This window comes from Euphorbia lathyris, chromosome 5 (assembly GCF_963576675.1).
Source record: "Euphorbia lathyris chromosome 5, ddEupLath1.1, whole genome shotgun sequence".
Classification (NCBI taxonomy): Eukaryota; Viridiplantae; Streptophyta; class Magnoliopsida; order Malpighiales; family Euphorbiaceae; genus Euphorbia; species Euphorbia lathyris.
The window spans coordinates 33,822,062-33,840,036 of NC_088914.1; the positions used below are offsets into that span (position 1 = coordinate 33,822,062).

General features: G+C 36.7%; 1 long non-coding RNA gene across 1 annotated transcript; it reads left to right on the top strand.

The window, feature by feature from the left end:
* Nucleotides 1–9,353: 9,353 nt before the first annotated feature.
* On the top strand, nucleotides 9,354–11,050 carry LOC136228649 (uncharacterized). Its single transcript, XR_010688790.1, has 3 exons — nucleotides 9,354–9,597; nucleotides 9,707–9,859; nucleotides 10,625–11,050. It is a non-coding gene; the product is annotated as an uncharacterized lncRNA (long non-coding RNA).
* The last annotated feature ends 6,925 nt before the right edge of the window (nucleotides 11,051–17,975 follow it).

The window sequence follows — 17,975 nt, forward strand, 5'->3', positions numbered from 1 at the left end:
CAATGCAAACAAGCAAGTAATACTAAACTACTACATCAAACCATGCACATTCTGTTCTTTGATTCCCGCCGAACACAAAACAATTTACTAGAAGGTGAATAAATAGGCAGAAGAGAAAATGAACACAATTATCACAATAAGTACTGAGGATATATGCAACAGAGATTCTCAAGGGATATTTGTTCTACATCAAATTACTAAATACATAAGCAAAATTTAAAACATTTATTATTCAAAGCATTTATCATGTCATGCCCGCATAAATTGTGATATACAATCCCCACCCCCAAATGAAAACCAAACATTGTCCTCAATGTTATGAACACGGCAGCAGATTGTAGACAAGTGAAAGCATAGATATTCATGCAAAGCAAAACATGATAGAATAAGGGTATTAGAGGTTACCAAATGCTAGGACAGCGACAATTTTGACAGATCAGGCGTGATGGGAGAGAGAGGAGTTAACCTCTCTATCCACAGTGGCAGGAATGCCATCCTCTTTCGAGGGCGTACCAGCATTAGCATTAACATGAGCACTAGCAGGCGTTTCAGGCACTTTTCTTACCGGACTTTTTCAAAAAAATCAGAAGGACTTTCCTTTCCATGCTCCTCAATACAAATAGTCTTGAGCATATCGATCTCGCCTTGTTGAGACGCATATTTTTGCTCCAGGGCGAATATCATCTCGCGGTCTGCCAGACTCTGGGCAAACAGGGCGTTGAATCGATCCATTATATCCTCGCTGGAAAGCTTTGCACACTTCTTATAAAAGTCCAGGTCCTTTGGCTTCTCGACTTGTTCAGAGTCAGAGGATACTGACACTGTTGGCTCGCTTTTCCTTTTTCGGCTCTCATTCTGCCTAGATGTAACAAAGTCAGACATCCATACCCACTTTCCGTTCACCATTTTTCCGAACAGCATCTTCTAGAGGCTCTTGAGGTCAATCGGGTCTGGGTGATTCACAATCGTGAGACGAGAGTGGTCTTCTGGTTTAAAGACCCCGATTGATTCCGCGATTCTGGTGACGATGCTCCCACAACAGATGAGTGGCGAGTTTTTCTTGCAAAAAGCGCTGATGTATTCTCCGAACCAGAACCCCAAATTCATTCTCGGTCCAACTGCCATACTCCACAATGCGGTGAGATTTGCATGTGGCATGGTGGCTTGGTTTTCCCGAGCGAATATTGTGCCTGAGATCAACTTGTGCAAATACCGAACGGCGTAATCATCGATATTGGAAGCCTTGGATGAACTACCGTCGTAATGTTTCTGTCCCGAAAGTGAGTCCCAGAAAGCCACAGGGTCGAAAACATTAGGCGTTGTGGTGAATGCCTCTTTATAGCTCTCGGATTCTAGATCGTCATCATCTGCAGCACCTAACATTTGATTGAATAGGTTGAGCGACGGCCGCTGGGAGTGACCCATGAGTCGAAAACTGAACTTTCCCTCTTCCTCAGGATCGGTGATCTCCACGTTGTGCTTAAAAGTGGCCAAGAACTCGAGTGTCAGTTCCCGATAGGCAGGTTCCGTAATTTCAAAGAAACATTCAAAGTGTCCTGCCTTCATTAGAGTGCGCACACGATCTTCGAGCTTCAGTCACCTTAGGGTTTCCCAACAAACTGTTCGGATGGGTCTGAACTAAAGTTTCGCTAACTCTTCATAGTAAGCCTGTACAATTGTGTCTTTAAACTGGGCGAGTTTCTTGACCAGCTTTTCGTCTGGGACAAAAGCTACAGTGCTCGGCTCAGCCATCTTTGCTTTCACTTTTTCTTTCTTGGAGGATCCTTCAATTTTAACGTGTTTGCCCGAACCACGGGTTCTCATTTTGTTCTCTTTTTTAAGTAAGGTTTCCCAGTGGTACAGGGCACAGAGCATGAACTGCTTTTGTGAAAAGAAATATCAAAGAAAAGAAGGAAGTATGGTGAATGACGAACCGTCATGAGATAGAGCTTCTTTAAGTAGGGGAGAAGATACATCTTCTCGCCAATCTGTCATTATTAGGTCAAATCAGAGTATGCCACCTGGACAGATTGGCAGAAAGGTGCGTATATTCAAATTGGAATGAGGGGCGATGAACGGTCATGATTTGAATTTAGAATTTATTTCCCCCTAGCCATTCAATCTTATCGAGGAAAAACAGGCGGTATGAGTGCCTATGGGTATAGGAGTGGACGTTTCCACTTTTAATGATTTTTAATTTTTTTCTACCGCCCTAATTTCCACGATAAATCCTTCCCTACTAAACAGGTACAATTGTACTACCACACCCTTTGGAAGGAGTTTTGGGTTTTACAATTGTGCCTGGCCAGAAGATACTCATCAAGAATCAAAATTCAACACATTTGACACTTTTTAACAAAATTAAAAAAAAACATAATTAAAATGCAAAGTTACTTGTGCTACAATTGGTGTTTGTAGCGGACACCCTGTTCTCGTGCTTTTACTGACTCGGGGGGTCCTGGAAATGAACGGTATCGATCTTCCTTGTGTGATCGTTCTCTAAATATGGCTTTAATCTCTGCCCGTTCACTTTGAAAGGTTCCTGACCTTCCCTGCCAATCTCAACTGCTCCATGACTAAACACCTTGTGCACCATATAAGGTCCCGTCCATCTTGACTTTAGCTTCCCAGGAAACAACCTGAGTCTTGAGTTGTACAGGAGGACTCTCTGACCTTCTTCGAACGTTTTTGTCTCGAGTTTTCTATTATGCCACAGCTTAGTCTTGTTTTTGTAATTCACAGCATTCTCATATGAGAACAACCTGAATTCTTCCATGTCACAGAGTTGAAGTCTTCTCTGATCTCCAACAGCCTGTTGCTCAAAATTTAAGAAAGTTAATGCCCAGAAGGCCCTGTGTTCCATTTCAACAGGAAGGTGACAAGATTTTCCGTATAATAATCTAAACGGAGACATTCCAATTGGTGTTTTATAGGCAGTCCTATATGCCCAAAGAGCATCGTCAAGCTTGTTCGCCCAGTCTCTCCTAGAATTGCCAACAGTTTTCTCTAAAATTCTTTTGATTTCATGATTGGAAATCTCTACCTGTCCACTTGTTTGTGGATGGTAAGGTGTGGTAATTCTGTGAGAGACTCCAAGCTTTCCCATCAGCTTCTCGAATTTGGCATTGCAAAAGTGGGTTCCTTGGTCACTAATGATTGCTCGTGGGACACCGAATCTGGCAAACAGCCTTTTCAGGAATTTTACTACCACACGGGCGTCATTGGTGGGACTAGCCATTGCTTCGACCCACTTGCTCACATAATCTACAACCACTAAGATGTATTTATTTCCTAAGGATGTAGGGAATGGTCCCATAAAATCTATGCCCCAGATGTCAAAAATTTCGCATACAACTATGTTGTTGAGGGGCATAGCATTCCGAGCCGAGATGTTGCCTGTTCGCTGGCACTCATTACAAGTGCTAACAAACAGATGGGCATCTTTAAAAAGTGTTGGCCAGAAAAAACCCGATTGAAGAACCTTAGCCATAGTTCGGCTAGCGCTATGGTGTCCTCCGGCTTCACAGTCATGACAGTGGCTTAGAACATCCTGTCCCTCTTCTTGCGATATACATCTCCGAATAATTTGATCCGCGCACAACCTGAAAAGATAAGGGCCATCCCAAAAGTAATATTTAATTTCAGCAAAAAAATTTCTCCTCTGATTAGTGGACAGTTTGTGAGGCTTGAGCGAGACTGTGCAGCATATAGATGCTCGTCAGGAAACCTTTCAACAATTTCTGCTTGTTCCAAAATGCCCTGGTGATCAATCCTTGACAAATGATCAGCTACAACGTTCTCCGTTCCCTTTTTATCCTTTATTTCCAGATCAAACTCTTGAAGCAATAATAACCATCGGATCAGCCTCGGCTTAGCATCCTTTTTAGCGAACAAGTATCGCAACGCAGCATGGTCTGTGTGAACAACAACCTTGGATAGCACTAAGTAAGGTCTGAATTTGTCAAGGATTTTAAATTTTGACTTCATCTGTCTGATATTTATATTCATATTTTTGTTATTTCGAGTTTACCCTTCCATTTTCATTTTATTTCAATTCAGACCCTATAGTTTTAAGTCATTCATATTGAGCTCTCTTTTCAATTTGATCCAAGTATTGTTAGCTCAAGAAATTCTTAAACTTTTTTTCATCTATCACATTCTAATTTCTGGATTGAAATTATAAAACGGTTATTTTATCTCGATCATGGAATAATGATCCGGATAAATGATAATTAACTAATAAGATTGTATATCGTACAATCATCTTTTATATTCATTTTCTATGAAATATAATGATATATGATTTCCTTGTTATATATCGGACTTTAACCGCTGGATAGCGATTTACCTCGATCATTGAATAGTGATCCAAATAAATAAACAATAAATAATATCTTTAAAAAATGCGTCAATATTTTAAACTCTATTTAATCAACAAATAAAAAATAATTTACGGGTTCCTCTATCAATTTTGATCGTTGGATAATGATTCTATTACGGTCGTATGACCACAACCTTTTTACGGGTTCCTCTATCAAATTTGATCGTTGGATAACGATTCTATTACGGTCGTATGACCACAACCTTACGAGTATCGTCAAAGGCTTGAATTGATACAATTGATATCTTCAAAGCAATAGTAAACACAAACACGTAAAACAAGCACATAGAAATACAACAGTACCGATTTATCGGGCGGGGTAGGGTGAGATTATGTCTCTTCCCTACACGTAACCGGAAACCGAGCTTAGAATCATCGCAGACCATTACCTTATCCGAACTTTACCCGGATGGGTCAATTCGGAATCAAATCGGTGTCCAATCAGACCGTCAAACTGATTGGTGGCGACTCGAAAACCCATTGAATAGTCTCCCTAGAGGGACTATCCAGTACCGTTGATAAACCAGTAGAGCGGGAGCCTCACATCGAATATATAAACAGTTCGCGATCCGCGGGCACGGGCGCGACAGCTGGCGACTCTGCTGGGGACTAGGTTTTCCTGGCTGTGTACGTATTTCTATATGCTTATACTATGTGTTCACTATTGTATATGTTATTGCTTTGATAAATGTTATTTTATTGACATATCATTCAAGCCACACTATCACACTTGCACTCAAAGGTCATGTATATGATCTTACCCTTTTCTAGGTTCTAGGACGAGGCAAAGTACGGACTGTCCTCTCGGGAACACCGAGGTTGGGGTCCTGAAACGACTCAACTCAAATTGGACTTCCCTACTCAGCAATGATGGGGTTAAGGATTTGTGACCCGAACCACGACTTTTGTACCTTTAGAAATAGATCCAAGAGCTACCCAATAGAAGCTAGCCCTTTTGTGCAGGTTAACCCTATAGGATTTACATCATAATATAAAATTTGCTTGGTGTGATTTGATTTACATGTCTATGTATGATTACACCTAATTATCTATACTTGTGTCGACGTCTACCATAACCTGATTTTCCCATGAAAGATTATGAAAATAATAACGGTCTTATCCCTAAAATGTCTAGGATGTTAAAGAGTACCTATTTGGTTGAAAACATTGTCTTAAGCATGAAATAAATCACTTTTCAGATGCCAAAATGATTCATCTTTTGTCCAAAGATATTTTGAGAAATGGAATGGACCTTTTAAGGATAATTCAGTTGTTATAATCATAATTTAAATGGGGAGATTTTATCATTTATTCACTACTAAAAATAAAAATAAAAATAAAAAACTTTAAAATGGAATATGATTTATTGGCACTAATGCTTTGTTTTCTCTCTTATACTCATTATCGAATAAATATATAAATATGGATATTCGATACTTTCTCATGGCATCTTCTTCAAGCATAATAGAAATCTTGAATAAAAAAAACACAATGAAAGTTGATATCGAAAAAATAGGTTGATTAATTCATCAATGGGATAAAATAATACGATGAATATGCTTGAAGAAAGAGATAATTATCGAATGCTTATATTTATATTTTGTTTCGATAATGTGTACGAAGAGTGTCTAAGAAAGCATTTCTTGCCTAATGAAATTGTATTTTGATAGCATCACATCACATCATACGTTGTATCATGTCGTCAGTACACGTGTGTCCAACATATGTTTTTATCATACATTTCATAACATGATGTGCTCTTGCACACTCCATTACGCAAGATATGTCACCTCATTTCATACCATTTTATGTGTCGTACATTCTTGTCACGTTTCATATCATTATGTCAACGTACGTCTAGGCTATATGACATCACATATCGTGATTTGTGTCACTACACATATGTGAACGCCCACGTGTCAATCATTTATATCATGAATAAAATCATTCAACATTATCATGTTTTCTTTGAGTCCGTACATCACTGTAGTTGTGCGGTCTCCCTTTTCATATGTCAGTTTGTGTCATTCATTATCATGCATAAGCTTTTACAATGATTTTGTCATAACCATAACTTTTTCATACATAACATGGTCATATGCGGCCTAGTTTCATACAACATGCATTCCACGGGTTATATTTCATTCTTCGTTTTAGCGAGAGCAAAATGCTAGGGGCCTTTTAAAAAAAACTTCCAATATCTCATGCATTTGCATTGTTTTTCTAAAACGAAAATAAAAAATAAAAAAAGCACATTTAAAAAAAAACCAAACAAACAATTTTTTTTTTTTAAATGTGCTTTTTTTATTTTTTATTTTCGTTTTAGAAAAACAATGCAAATGCATGAGATATTGGAAGTTTTTTTTAAAAGGCCCCTAGCATTTTGCTCTCGCTAAAACGAAGAATGAAATATAACCCGTGGAATGCATGTTGTATGAAACTAGGCCGCATATGACCATGTTATGTATGAAAAAGTTATGGTTATGACAAAATCATTGTAAAAGCTTATGCATGATAATGAATGACACAAACTGACATATGAAAAGGGAGACCGCACAACTACAGTGATGTACGGACTCAAAGAAAACATGATAATGTTGAATGATTTTATTCATGATATAAATGATTGACACGTGGGCGTTCACATATGTGTAGTGACACAAATCACGATATGTGATGTCATATAGCCTAGACGTACGTTGACATAATGATATGAAACGTGACAAGAATGTACGACACATAAAATGGTATGAAATGAGGTGACATATCTTGCGTAATGGAGTGTGCAAGAGCACATCATGTTATGAAATGTATGATAAAAACATATGTTGGACACACGTGTACTGACGACATGATACAACGTATGATGTGATGTGATGCTATCAAAATACAATTTCATTAGGCAAGAAATGCTTTCTTAGACACTCTTCGTACACATTATCGAAACAAAATATAAATATAAGCATTCGATAATTATCTCTTTCTTCAAGCATATTCATCGTATTATTTTATCCCATTGATGAATTAATCAACCTATTTTTTCGATATCAACTTTCATTGTGTTTTTTTTATTCAAGATTTCTATTATGCTTGAAGAAGATGCCATGAGAAAGTATCGAATATCCATATTTATATATTTATTCGATAATGAGTATAAGAGAGAAAACAAAGCATTAGTGCCAATAAATCATATTCCATTTTAAAGTTTTTTATTTTTATTTTTATTTTTAGTAGCGAATAAATGATAAAATCTCCCCATTTAAATTATGATTATAACAACTGAATTATCCTTAAAAGGTCCATTACATTTCTCAAAATATCTTTGGACAAAAGATGAATCATTTTGGCATCTGAAAAGTGATTTATTTCATGCTTAAGACAATGTTTTCAATCAAATAGGTACTCTTTAACATCCTAGACATTTTAGGGATAAGACCGTTATTATTTTCATAATCTTTCATGGGAAAATCAGGTTATGGTAGACGTCGACACAAGTATAGATAATTAGGTGTAATCATACATAGACATGTAAATCAAATCACACCAAGCAAATTTTATATTATGATGTAAATCCTATAGGGTTAACCTGCACAAAAGGGCTAGCTTCTATTGGGTAGCTCTTGGATCTATTTCTAAAGGTACAAAAGTTGTGGTTCGGGTCACATATCCTTAACCCCATCATTGCTGAGTAGGGAAGTCCAATTTGAGTTGAGTCGTTTCAGGACCCCAACCTCGGTGTTCCCGAGAGGACAGTCCGTACTTTGCCTCGTCCTAGAACTTAGAAAAGGGTAAGATCATATACATGACCTTTGAGTGCAAGTGTGATAGTGTGGCTTGAATGATATGTCAATAAAATAACATTTATCAAAGCAATAACATATACAATAGTGAACACATAGTATAAGCATATAGAAATACGTACACAGCCAGGAAAACCTAGTCCCCAGCAGAGTCGCCAGCTGTCGCGCCCGTGCCCGCGGATCGCGAACTGTTTATATATTCGATGTGAGGCTCCCGCTCTACTGGTTTATCAACGGTACTGGATAGTCCCTCTAGGGAGACTATTCAATGAGTTTTCGAGTCGCCACCAATCAGTTTGACGGTCTGATTGGACACCGATTTGATTCCGAATTGACCCATCCGGGTAAAGTTCGGATAAGGTAATAGTCTGCGATGATTCTAAGCTCGGTTTCCGGTTACGTGTAGGGAAGAGACATAATCTCACCCTACCCCGCCCGATAAATCGATACTGTTGTATTTATATGTGCTTGTTTTACGTGTTTGTGTTTACTATTGCTTTGAAGATATCAATTGTATCAATTCAAGCCTTTGACGATACTCGTAAGGTTGTGGTCATACGACCGTAATAGAATTGTTATCCAACGATCAAATTTGATAGAGGAACCCGTAAAAAGGTTGTGGTCATACGACCGTAATAGAATCATTATCCAACGATCAAAATTGATAGAGGAACCCGTAAATTATTTTTTATTTGTTGATTAAATAGAGTTTAAAATATTGACGCATTTTTTAAAGATATTATTTATTGTTTATTTATTTGGATCACTATTCAATGATCGAGGTAAATCGCTATCCAGCGGTTAAAGTCCGATATATAACAAGGAAATCATATATCATTATATTTCATAGAAAATGAATATAAAAGATGATTGTACGATATACAATCTTATTAGTTAATTATCATTTATCCGGATCATTATTCCATGATCGAGATAAAATAACCGTTTTATAATTTCAATCCAGAAATTAGAATGTGATAGATGAAAAAAAGTTTAAGAATTTCTTGAGCTAACAATACTTGGATCAAATTGAAAAGAGAGCTCAATATGAATGACTTAAAACTATAGGGTCTGAATTGAAATAAAATGAAAATGGAAGGGTAAACTCGAAATAACAAAAATATGAATATAAAGATTTAACTTTGGATTTTTAGGGTTTATTTGCACATCTATCTGTGCAGCCACCATCGTCCTCTCCTCTTCCTTTTCTTCAAGAACAAAAACAGTACCCCTTCTTTTTCATGGAACGCAGCCTCTTCTTTCTTCCTCTATTTTCCTTCAAAAACGTAGCCATGGCCGGACCTCCTATCACCATCGCCGGTCGCGGCTTCCATTCTGCTCCATCCATTCACCATCCGCCCTAATCCTTCTTAGTTTTATGGCTTCGGTGGTTCTCCTAAGGCGGCGGAGAAGACGGTGAGTTCTCGCCTCTTCCTCTTATTTCCTTTCCTCGCTTCTTGGCTTCTAGTGCGATTTTCTTTGGTTTTTTGTTTGCATGTCTCTGATCTTTAGTTTCTTCTTGTAGATCTGCTCGTTGTGAACGACAATGGCGGTGGTCAGAGGTGGTGTACGGTGATTAGATATTCTTCTTGCGGGTTCCGGTGAACGGAGGTCACAGTGACTGGCGGTGGAAGTTCTGAAAAAAAAATGGAAGACAGTATATATATTTTGGATTAAGGTTGATTTTCTTTCGGTTTTAATTGATTATCCTTTGTCTGTATTATTTTTTGGTGTTTCTGTAAATGAATGATTTTTCACAAGATGAAATATTTTCAAATCAACCTATTTACATAATGGTTTCCCTTTTTTATGTTTAATCTGGTCCCTTTGGGTTTTAAAACAAGACAAAGATTTCTGGATAAAAACTATTTACAGAGATGATTTTCTGAAACTAAATAACAAGAGATAATTTTTTAGAAAGTAATCAGAATGATTTATTAACTGCCTATAAAAAGGTTTCATAAGAGGAATTATTTGATTTTGAACTCGTTTTATGAACTGAAATCTAATTAGCATTAACAGGGTATTGAAAGTACAGAAAGTAAATGCTTTATGACAAATAGATCATCTTAGAGCATGGATCAATAAAAATTGATACTTTTCATAAATTGCTCCAATCCCTATTTCATAAGCTAAAAAAAAGAAGAAACAAGAATCAGAAATAGATGAAATAGAATTTTCATTGAATTAAAAGCAATACAGATGTGTATTTGGACCCTCTTTCTCTCTCTCTAATGCTTTCTAATCTGTCGAAATTTTTGGCCCCTTTTACAGTGAAGAACAAACTCTCTCCTTTTTCCCTTACATTTTGTTTTTTCTCCTCTTTTTTGTTCTAATGTTGCTGCCCCTTTTGGTCTAATGTTCTTCCCCCCTTTTCTTTTGCTCTGATCTTTTTTTTTTTTCCTTTTTTGTTCTAATGTTAATGTTGGTTCCCTTGTTTCAGGTGCCAGCCTCATCCATTTATAGATATGACCATCCATTTATAGATATGACCAGGGCATCCAGTGATTGAGAAGGGTTGTCCTGTTGTGATGAATTGTCTTTTCTTCTACAGTGCAGTGGCTGGTTTCAAGGGCTGACCAATTTTGGCTCCTTCTTCTCTTTGGACTCAAGCCAAGTAATGCACTTGTCCCTTGTTTCAGAATGGCTGTTTTCAAGATGGTTCTGGATGCAGTGGCTATCTTCAAGATGTTTGTCCCTTCTTGTTTGAATTTTGGCTTGTTTGAATTTTTGAATTTTGGCTTGTTTGAATTTTGGATTGAAGATTGTTTTGGCTGTACTTTGGATGGCTTGGCTGTAGAAACATTGAAATTAGTTTTTTTTGTAAAAATGTAAAGTTTATTTTTCTTAATAATAGCACTTTATCTTATTTTTTATAGTGCACTTTATTTTACTTTTATTCCATTATTTTTTTCAGCTTATTAATTCATTTGTTGTAAGATAATTTTGGAAATTATACTCTAAATATAATTTATAAACCAAAATCCTTTTAAAAGTAAATATGGATAACTTTAAAAATTGATTTTGTCATAGCTTTGTATTTAGATTATAGGGATTTCCAATATAATTTCACAACTAATGAATTAAAGTTTGAAAATTAATCTAGCCAATTAGATGTAAGTTGAACTTAACTAATGAATTTAAAACACAACAATTTCAAAACTCATATTTAGAATACAACAAATTATATTTCAAATATAATTTATGACCTGAAAAATATTTCTATTCCAATAAATCACATCTCTAATATAATTTGATAATTATACCGGGATATAAAAAATTGGTATAAAATATAATTTTCTTAATAAATTATACTCGTAATAGAAAGTTTGCATTTCTAATATAATACACGAATTTGTTAGAATTCCAAATATAATCAGTTAAAGTTTTTTTTTTAAAATGTCCCGGACAAAAATGAGTATCTACAGAAGGCATACACAACTGCAAGAAGTTCCTTCTCGGTAGTTGTGTAGTTCTGCTGGGCCTCGTTTAAAGTTTTGCTTGCATAGTAGATCGACCTGAACTTCTTCTCTGTTCTTTGTCCAAGGACAGCTCCCACACAAGTATTGCTTGCATCGCACATCATTTCAAAAGGGTGCTCCCAGTCTGGTCCCGCTAGTATTGGCGAGTTGATCAGCTTGCTCTTCAAGAGTTCAAATGCCTGCACACAGCTTGCGGTGAATGAAAATTCAGCTTCCTTATGAAGTAGGGCAGATAAGGGTAGTGCAATCTTTGAAAAATCTTTGATAAACCGGCGATAGAAACCTGCGTGCCCCAGAAAACTTCGCACATCCTTTACATTGGTGGGCACAAGAAGCTTTTCTATCACCTCTACTTTAGCTTTGTCCACTTCCATCCCTCTTTCTGAAATTTTATGCCCAAGGACAATTCCTCCCGTGACCATGAAGTGGCATTTCTCCCAGTTTAAGACCAAGTTAGTTTCCTTGCATCGCACAAGCACATCTTCGAGGTTGTTTAGACAACTATCAAAAGAGTTTCCATAAACCGAGAAGTCATCCATGAATATTTCAACGGTTCGCTCCACCATGTCATGAAAAATGGACATCATGCATCGCTGAAAAGTGGCAGGAGCATTGCACAGCCCGAACGGCATTCTTCTGTAAGCATAAGTCCCATATGGACATGTGAATGTTGTTTTCTCCTAGTCCTCGTAATGAATTGCGATCTGATTGTATCTTGAGTAACCATCGAGAAAGCAGTAGAAAGCATATCCTGCTAAACGCTCCAGCATCTGATCAATGAAGGGCAAAGGGAAATGATCCTTCCTCGTGGCTTCATTTAGCTTTTTGTAATCAACACAAACTCTCCACCCTGTAATCGTTCTTGTGGGCACTAACTCGTCTTTCTCGTTGAGAACTACTGTCGTTCCTCCCTTGTTTGGCACAATGTGAACAGGGCTTATCCACACACTATCAGATATTGGGTAAATAATGCCAGCATCGAGAAGCTTGAGCACTTCTTTTCTCACAACCTCCTTCATGTGGGGATTTAGACTTCGTTGCGGTTGAATAGTCGGTCTGTGATCCTTTTCCATCAAGATTCTGTGAACACAGACTGCTGGGCTGATTCCTTTGATGTCATCAATTTTCCATGCAATCGCGTCTTTGTTTCTCCGTAATACTGCCATAAGCTGTGCTTTTTGATCAGGAGTTAATTTTGATGATATGATGACCGGACTTCCGCTGGGTGGTTCAAGGAATGCATACTCGAGGTGTGCAGACAACGGTTTCAATTCCGGTTTAGTCACCGGCACAGTTGGTATCTCTGGTGGTTCTTGATGAGTAGGAACAGTAGGATCGAAAGGAGGTGTTGGTAAGCTGGATTCAATGGAACAGCCTGTTTCTTCGCATATGTTCACCTCTTCTCCCAATAAAGTTTCTAAAGTGTTCTGTTCCTGCAAAGTAGAAAGACTTTGAAAATCATCCAAGAAACATCATGTGTCATCATTATTATTTGCACGTCTCATTGCCTCGTTCATCTTAAAGATGACTTCTTCCCCATTAATTCTTAAAAATAATTGTCCTTCACCTACGTCTATCAATGCCTTTCCCATGGCTAAGAATGGTTTACCTAGGATGATAGGAACATGCAAGTCTTCATCTATGTCCATTATAATGAAATCAACGGGCAAAATAAATTTCCCTACTTTGACTAGCACATCTTCCACAAACCCCCTAGGATAGCATACTAAACGATCAACTAATTGAATAGACATGCGAGTAGGTTGGGGTTCTCCTAATCCAAGTTTTGCATATACAGAATATGGCATGAGATTTATGCTAGCCCCTAAATCACACAGTGCATTTTCAATATTTAGCTTTCCAATAGAACAAGGAATCGAAAAACCCCCTGGATCTTTTAGCTTCTTGGGCAGCTGCTGCTTGTTTTGGAGTATTGACGAACAATCTCTGTTGAGTTGGATCATGGAAATGTTCTCCATTTTCTTTTTGTTCGATAGGATGTCTTTGAGAAATTTGGCGTATGTCGGCATCTGTGCCAGTGCTTCCACAAAAGGAATGTTGATGTGTGTTAACTTGAGGAAAAATCCTTGATCGGAGCACTTCCCTGTGAGGTGCCGTTGGGATCGGCCGGGGACACTCCGATGCCAAAGTCAGTAAGATGGATCAAGGAAACCAACAGAATTGACAAGAATGGTGAGAATGTGTGTGTACCTTGATAACCTAGGGGATTAGGCTATATATAGCTGGGAAGTTGTAACCTTCAGGTAACTAGAAAGTCTCCATTAATGCCTCATTAATGGCGGTTACGGGTTATTCTGAACCTGGCGGATTAGCTAATTAATAACTCATTAATGATCTTTTATGGCCGAGTCGGCGGCCAGCCGTTATAGAGACGAATGGAGAGATTCGCCTCATAGGTCCGCCAGCGGATCTCTCTGAGCTGATCTGGGGAGATCCGCCAACCAGCTTCCTTTTGGAGACTACTACGCGGCGTACTTTGAGGTGAATATCCCTTTTGGTCCTCAGGATAATATCTCAATGTTATCAGAAGCCCCCCCAAAATGTCCTTAAAGTCCTTTAGGGCTTTTGAACTTCCGCGCGCCGTCATAAACACTTGCATTAATGAGCACATTGTTCAATGCCATTGGATGATTGACACGTGTAGTGGACACACTGTCCCAGGAAGAAGAAAACTTCTTTCTTCTTCTTACGCTTTCTCTTTCTTTCTCATTTCCTCATTTTTCTCCCGCGCTCGAAGCTTTTCTGGGATTTCTTCTGGGTTTTGCACCAAGCTTCCGATTTCTCATGTAAGTTTATTTTCTTTTCGCTTTAACTTTTCCTGGATGTTTAGAAGTTCGTCTTAATCTTCTAGATCAACTTCAGAACTTTTTAATTCCTCTCCTCCTCCTGAAATTGAAGTAGATTTTAGCTGGACTACCTCGTCGTCGGAGAACTCCCATTCTTCTGAGGACACGGTTAATTCCGATTTAGCTGAGTTTGATAACTCGGCGCGTAATCATTACCAGACTCGTTCCATTAGGAATCCCTCTCTTTTTACTTCTATCTCCGGTGCTGCTCCGGCCGGTGACCCTAGGTGGTTCCGGGGATCAATGGCCTCTTCTTCGATTCCTCCCAAGAAAAAGAATCCCCGAGCGGAGTCCACTCCGTCTCGCATGAATGCCGCGGATCTAGCGAATCTGGCGGATCGCTTTCCTTGGATAAAAAATTATGAGACCCAGCTTGTCGCATCTCATCAACGTCCTTCCTGTCCGCCTAGCGGCTTCCTCACAGTGTATAGTAGTCATGTGGAGAGAGGGTTCCGACTTCCTCTTCCAAAGATGATGGCGGACATCCTCTCTTACTTTGACATCACAGTCAGCCAGCTACATCCTAACTGCTGGTTGGACATTGCTTTAGACTGCTACCTTGCCTCGAATTTAGGAGTTGTATACACGGGCCGTATCTTTAGAGCTTTTCACAAACCCTCAAAAAGGAAGTCCGAATCTTATCTCACGTTCGCCAAGTTCGGAGTTTATTCGCCTTTTAGCGAAAAAATGTCTAATGTTCATTGCTGGGATGAGAAATTCTTCTACGTGAAGATAAAGGATGGCGAACCATTGGGCTTTCCTTCAGTCTGGAATCCCAGGCTGCTACATATGGCGGGTGACATGCGAATTTTAACGAACAGTGATGAGGAGGTGGCGGAGCTCATGAAGCAGATTAAGGCGGATGCATGGACTTATGCAGATGCCTTAGCTTTCATGATGAGTGATATCCCATTGATTCGCCGGGAAGGGGATCAATTTGTTTACTCAAAGATTGCGCAATTTGACCAAGCTCATTCCCGTTCCATTTAAATCACGAGTACTTGCGAGAACCTTTACACGTTAATAATCAATATATAAAACAAGAAATATTACAAATTTAACAAAACACAAGAATAATTTAAGTTTTTCTTATATATGGAGTGAAATTAATAATAACCAAATAGTGTATATCAAGTTATATATTTTTTAATCTTAATTAATAAAAATAAATTGGTTTAGTGGTTAAAGTCAACTAGTCAAAAACCCATGCGATGCACGGGATATTTAACTTTTATATAATTTAGATAAATAAATAAATTGACATATTTACTTTTAAGTAATTTTATATCATGCTATGAAAAAAATTTATATTATGTATATTTTAAATTAATATATATATTTTTATAATTCAAATCAAATTAAATTAATTTTGAAAATATTTGATTAATTTTTTTTATAGAATTTTAATTAAAGGTGAATAATTTATTTATTTTTATAAAATTCAATGATTGGTACTTTTTAGTAATTTTAATATATTTTTTTATAACTGCAATTCTGTGAAACAATAATAACAAAATAGAAGATTAATTAAAAAATATATTAGAATACAATGAAAAACTAAAAATTGAATTAAACTACAATTAAAATTAAATATTATATCTATGATACAAAAGAATGATAATTTATGTTAAACAAAAATTGAATTGAACTACAATTAAAATTAAATATTATATCTACTTTACAAAAGAATTACAATCTATGTTAAAATGGAAGCAACATCAATATATTATGTTATAAATTATTGCAATCAATACTTTTTTTAATGTTGCACATGAAGAAACTTTATCAATTCAATGTGTTACATATAAATAAATAAAATTCGTAAGAATTAGTCACAAACTAATCTTGATGATAATCATTTTGCTTGATGGAATTTCATGATCACCAAGTATTCGAATTCAATTATTCATTATGTTACAATAACCCAATATATCTAATTGAATCAGTTTAAGGTGATGATTTCTCCTATTTTCATATCGTAATATCTCATCAAGACATTCAAAAAAATGAGTGGATTTCAACAGATTCCGAATTAGAAAAATTAATCTAACTTCAATTAAAGCTAACAACTGAGTTCATATAAAGCCGAAAATTTAAAGTTTAATCAAAACAATAACACCTGTCAACATATACTAAAAAAGAATGCAAATATACAAAAATTTTATTTTAGTCATTTTGAAAAAAAAAACAAATAAAAAAGAAAACATGGATAAGGTAGCGAGAGGTATGGAACTTGGGTGGTAACGACAGAAATGGAATTTCATCACTGAAAGACAAAGCTATAACAACTATTGTTTAATAAAAATAAAACAACAACACAATTGAGAAGAAAAATAACTACAACATATGAAAAAAAATCGAATAATTACCTTGAGGAACATAAGAATTTATTGTAATTTTTGACACCTTTGTGTTTCCCGATTTTAGTTGTCCATGTATCTTCTATTTCTATCGGATTTCTTCAATTGGAGATATCGGTTTGGAAAAAAAAGACAAATAAAAAAGAAAACATGGATAAGGTAGCGAGAGGTATAGAACCTGGGTAACGGCAGAAATGGATCTGAAAGATGAAAATAAAACAACAACACAATTGAGAACAAAATAACTACAAATATGAAAAAAATCAAATAATTACCTTCAGAAACATAATACTATCTATCATGGCCAATGAATATAATGGTGGAATACTATCTATTATGCTTTATATAGAAGTTTATTTGTGACTTTTGGATTTTCTTTGCTTTGTGTTTTTTCATCTTCCTATAACTCTTATTTTCTTTTATTATTTTAATTAATAGGTTAGTAATTGTTTAATATATCATAAATATAAATCTGTTATTTTTAATTAATTAAATCTTTTTAATTTTTATTTTTTACTACGTTGACAACTCATAAAAAATGCCTCTAAAACACTTCTTCTTATTTCTCTCTGCTTCCGCTATTATATATAGTATAGATGGATGAGAGATAATATGTTGTGGTTTTCAAATACCACTTCATACTTCTAAAACTATTAATATATTTTTTCATAAAGGAGATAGGACGGGTAACAGACTCGTTACCCATCAAATATATGCAAAAGGAGAAAGAGGATACTGCTAATAAACTGGTGGAAGAGAGGATGCCTAGTGGTAGGAATCCTGAGGCACCATCGAGAGCAGCATCTGGCTCAAGATTCACTATTTTAGAGGAAATTGGAGTTGAGCAACAAACATCGTCACCTCCCAGTCTACTATAGGGAACCCCCTATACAGCAAATACTTTGCCTAAACCTCGCACCCCTCCGATGGCCTTGGGGGAATCAGGGAATCTAATACCTAGCCCCTCTAACACGGTGTCGGTAAGCAATGAGGAGATGCAAGTTTTAAAGTGTGAGGACAGATCCTTTGGGGAACCATATGGAGCAAAACCCCTTGACAAGAATGTTATGTCCAAGCAGAAGGAA